Genomic DNA, 5,000 nt, shown 5'->3' with positions numbered 1-5,000 from the left:
ACCACTTTAATGATTTATTTTCCCACAAAATGTGTTGCTCCATTTTTTTTTTTTTGCAATCATGTAGTGAAAAGCAATTTTTTTAAGCTCCATTTACCCGCATCTAACAGAAGGAGACGTGTTCTGCTCATTAAAACCTGATGATTGTTCCCATCACGCCCCCGAAACGCAAGACTGAACAAATCAGACGGTCCTTTCAGTGAAATAGTGTTTTCAGCAAAGCAAATCCTCTCAGAGCGGCTCGACCGGGTGTCAGTTGCAGTTTTATGTTATTCTGATTCTGGAAGTGTCCGGTTTTGGCCTTGGCACACACACGCACGCGCACACACACACACACACACACACACACACACACACACACACACAGGTTTGATGGAGAAATTAGCACTCGGTCACGGTTCTGAACTCACTGTTTCCTTCTGAAACCATTATAGTAGTTTGGCCTCGAGACCTTCAGCCAATCCCTGCTAGGTGTGTCGGTGTGTTGTTGTGTTGTTGTGTCGGTGTGTTGTTGTATTGGTGTGATGGTGTGTAGGTGTGTTGGTGTGTTGTTGTATTGGTGTGATGGTGTGTAGGTGTGTTGGTGTGTTGTTGTATTGGTGTGTCGGTGTGTCAGTCGGTGTGTTATTGTGTCGTTGTGTCGGTGTGTTGGTGTGATGGTGTGTCGTTGTGTTGTTGTGTCGGTGTGTTGGTGTGTCGGTGTGCTGTTGTGTCGTTGTATTGGTGTGTCGTTGTGTCGGTGTGTCAGTCGGTGTGTTATTGTGTCGTTGTGTCGGTGTGTTGGTGTGATGGTGTGTCGGTGTGTTGTTGTGTCAGTGTGTTGGTGTGATGGTGTGTCGTTGTGTTGTTGTGTCGGTGTGTTGGTGTGATGGTGTGTCGGTGTGTTGTGTCAGTGTGTTGGTGTGATGGTGTGTCGGTGTGCTGTTGTGTCGGTGTGATGGTGTGTCGGTGTGTCAGTCGGTGTGTTATTGTGTCGTTGTGTCGGTGTGTTGGTGTGATGGTGTGTCGGTGTGTTGTTGTGTCAGTGTGTTGGTGTGATGGTGTGTCGGTGTGTTGTTGTGTCAGTGTGTTGGTGTGATGGTGTGTCGGTGTGTTGGTGTAATGGTGTGTCGGTGTGTTGTTGTGTCAGTGTGTTGGTGTGATGGTGTGTCGGTGTGTTGGTGTGATGGTGTGTCGGTGTGCTGTTGTGTCGGTGTGTTGGTGTAATGGTGTGTCGGTGTGTTGTTGTGTCAGTGTGTTGGTGTGATGGTGTGTCGGTGTGTTGGTGTAATGGTGTGTCGGTGTGTTGTTGTGTCAGTGTGTTGGTGTGATGGTGTGTCGGTGTGTTGGTGTGATGGTGTGTCGTTGTGTTGTTGTGTCAGTGTGTTGGTGTGATGGTGTGTTATTGTGTCGTTGTGTCGGTGTGTTGGTGTGATGGTGTGTCGGTGTGCTGTTGTGTCAGTGTGTCGGTGTGATGGTGTGTCGGTGTGTTGTTGTGTCAGTGTGTTGGTGTGCTGTTGTGTCGGTGTGTTGGTGTGATGGTGTGTCGTTGTGTCAGTCGGTGTGTTATTGTGTCGTTGTGTCGGTGTGTTGGTGTGATGGTGTGTCGGTGTGTTGTTGTGTCAGTGTGTTGGTGTGATGGTGTGTCGGTGTGCTGTTGTGTCAGTGTGTTGGTGTGATGGTGTGTCGTTGTGCTGTTGTGTCGGTGTGATGGTGTGTCGGTGTGTCGGTGTGTCAGTCGGTGTGTTATTGTGTCGTTGTGTCGGTGTGTTGGTGTGATGGTGTGTCGGTGTGTTGTTGTGTCAGTGTGTTGGTGTGCTGTTGTGTCGGTGTGTTGGTGTGATGGTGTGTCGTTGTGTCAGTCGGTGTGTTATTGTGTCGTTGTGTCGGTGTGTTGGTGTGATGGTGTGTCGGTGTGTTGTTGTGTCAGTGTGTTGGTGTGATGGTGTGTCGGTGTGCTGTTGTGTCAGTGTGTTGGTGTGATGGTGTGTCGTTGTGTTGTTGTGTCGGTGTGATGGTGTGTCGGTGTGTTGTTGTGTCAGTGTGTTGGTGTGTCGGTGTGCTGTTGTGTCGGTGTGATGGTGTGTCGTTGTGTCGGTGTGTCAGTCGGTGTGTTATTGTGTCGTTGTGTCGGTGTGTTGGTGTGATGGTGTGTCGGTGTGTTGTTGTGTCAGTGTGTTGGTGTGATGGTGTGTCGGTGTGCTGTTGTGTCAGTGTGTTGGTGTGATGGTGTGTCGGTGTGTTGGTGTAATGGTGTGTCGGTGTGTTGTTGTGTCAGTGTGTTGGTGTGATGGTGTGTCGGTGTGTTGGTGTGATGGTGTGTCGGTGTGCTGTTGTGTCGGTGTGTTGGTGTAATGGTGTGTCGGTGTGTTGTTGTGTCAGTGTGTTGGTGTGATGGTGTGTCGGTGTGTTGGTGTAATGGTGTGTCGGTGTGTTGTTGTGTCAGTGTGTTGGTGTGATGGTGTGTCGGTGTGTTGGTGTGATGGTGTGTCGTTGTGTTGTTGTGTCAGTGTGTTGGTGTGATGGTGTGTCGGTGTGCTGTTGTGTCGGTGTGTTGGTGTGATGGTGTGTCGGTGTGTTGTTGTGTCAGTGTGTTGGTGTGATGGTGTGTCGGTGTGTTGTTGTGTCAGTGTGTTGGTGTGATGGTGTGTCGGTGTGCTGTTGTGTCGGTGTGTTGGTGTGATGGTGTGTCGGTGTGTTGTTGTGTCAGTGTGTTGGTGTGATGGTGTGTCGGTGTGTTGTTGTGTCAGTGTGTTGGTGTGATGGTGTGTCGGTGTGCTGTTGTGTCAGTGTGTTGGTGTGATGGTGTGTCGTTGTGTCAGTGTGTTGGTGTGATGGTGTGTCGGTGTGTTGTTGTGTCAGTGTGTTGGTGTGATGGTGTGTCGGTGTGCTGTTGTGTCGGTGTGTTGGTGTGATGGTGTGTCGGTGTGCTGTTGTGTCGGTGTGTTGGTGTGATGTAGGGCTGCAACTAACGATTATTTTGATAATCGATTAATCGGACGATTATTTTTACGATTAATCGGTTTATGTACTTATATTTTAGTTTTAGCCATTTTTTCCCCAAGTAAATTATTAACAAAGGGTCTTTATCATTCAACATAGACTTTTTAGAGATTTTAACCATTTTGCATTGTCATATCCTCATCAAAAACATACTTGGAGTTGTGTTTTATTATGTGTTAGTAATCCTTTGTCGAACTCTTCTGCAATCAAAACACTGACCCATAGGTACTCTAGCAAATTTCACAAAGGAGATTTCAAATGTTTTCACCATGGCAGTCCTTAGGGCTCCTAAAGTAAAGTAGTTTAACATCCCGAACAAAGCTTATTAAGGAATCTTGCAGAACATATTTTCACGAAGAATAAGAATAAAGAATACAGTTGCAGTAAATTGCATTTTATTTTATTTTTTCCTGTAAACACACAGCTTATACCTGGGAAACAGCTTTATAGCTTATGCTGTGAAATCAATCAGAAAGTTGAAAGTAGCTTTTTTTGGTAAATTTATGGTAAACTTTCGTTCCTACCAAAACATTAGTTCTGAGTAAAAATAACGAATTGCAGAGTTTAACCATCATAGAGTTAAAGTGTATCATTTGCTTGTGACAAGTCCTGTCAGTTTAACAGAGAGCCCCGGCCGCGCGCGCGCGCACTCACCCAAGCGCTGTCTTGCTCTCTCTCTCTCCCTCGCGCATATTAATCAAAATCAATTGATACGATGGTGTCGGGAAAAAAAAACCTCTCCAGTGATGAAATGTTTTCTTTGTTGACAATTCTTGTGCGATATCCTAAACTGCCGAATGCTGCTTCGTTCGATTAGTTTCATCTTCCGCTTTTTTCTTTTTCTTTCTCGAGCTGCCATCTCGCTGAATGCTGCAGAGACGCTGTGCGGGAAGCACGTGACATAAAACAAGGCCAGCTATTGGCTATTCGCTACTTCTCCTGCTGTACTGGCTGAGTAAAACCTCCGGTGGATCATTACTGCCACACTTTGGTCACCGCAGATTTAAAATATGCACGAAATGAGCCGCTTACGGCAAATAAAAGTTATTTAGCAACTAATCGATGACTAAATTAGTTGACAACTATTTTAATAATCGATTTTAATCGATTAAATCGATTAGTTGTTTCAGCTCTAGTGTGATGGTGTGTCGGTGTGTTGTTGTGTATTGGTGTGTTGGTGTGATGGTGTGTCGGTGTGTTGTTGTATTGGTGTGATGGTGTGTAGGTGTGTTGGTGTGCTGTTGTGTCAGTGTGTTGGTGTGATGGTGTGTTGGTGTGCTGTTGTGTCGGTGTGTTGGTGTGATGGTGTGTCGGTGTGTTGTTGTGTCAGTGTGTTGGTGTGCTGTTGTGTCAGTGTGTTGGTGTGATGGTGTGTTGGTGTGCTGTTGTGTCGGTGTGTTGGTGTGATGGTGTGTCGGTGTGTTGTTGTGTCAGTGTGTTGGTGTGATGGTGTGTCGGTGTGCTGTTGTGTCGGTGTGTTGGTGTGATGGTGTGTCGGTGTGCTGTTGTATTGGTGTGTTGGTGTGATGGTGTGTCGGTGTGTTGTTGTGTCGGTGTGTTGGTGTAATGGTGTGTCGGTGTGTTGGTGTGATGGTGTGTCGGTGTGCTGTTGTGTCGGTGTGTTGGTGTGATGGTGTGTCGGTGTGTTGTTGTATTGGTGTGTTGGTGTGATGGTGTGTCGGTGTGTTGTTGTGTCGGTGTGTTGGTGTGATGGTGTGTCGGTGTGTTGTTGTATTGGTGTGTTGGTGTGATGGTGTGTCGGTGTGTTGTTGTATTGGTGTGATGGTGTGTAGGTGTGTTGGTGTGTTGTTGTATTGGTGTGTCATTGTGTCGGTGTGTCAGTCGGTGTGTTATTGTGTCGTTGTGTCGGTGTGTTGGTGTGATGGTGTGTCGTTGTGTTGTTGTGTCGGTGTGTTGGTGTGATGGTGTGTCGGTGTGCTGTTGTGTTGTTGTATTGGTGTGTCGTTGTGTCGGTGTGTCAGTCGGTGTGTTATTGTGTCGGTGTGTTGGTGTGATGG

At 46.9% G+C, this 5,000-nt stretch overlaps 1 pseudogene across 1 annotated transcript in view; it reads left to right on the top strand.

Annotated features, from left to right (window-relative positions):
• The window catches only part of LOC307171432, a 17,853-nt pseudogene that overhangs the window by 4,624 nt on the left and 8,229 nt on the right, over positions 1-5,000 (top strand). The window contains exon 3 of the transcript in view: positions 302-367. The product of the transcript in view is annotated as an uncharacterized misc_RNA (transcript). The remainder of the gene's footprint in view (positions 1-301; positions 368-5,000) is intronic.

The sequence above is a fragment of the Squalius cephalus genome, assembly GCF_949319135.1.
Source record: "Squalius cephalus genome assembly, chromosome: 14".
Classification (NCBI taxonomy): domain Eukaryota; kingdom Metazoa; phylum Chordata; class Actinopteri; order Cypriniformes; family Leuciscidae; genus Squalius; species Squalius cephalus.
Note: the sequence above shows the minus strand (reverse complement) of the source record. Positions and strands in the feature narration are given on the sequence as shown.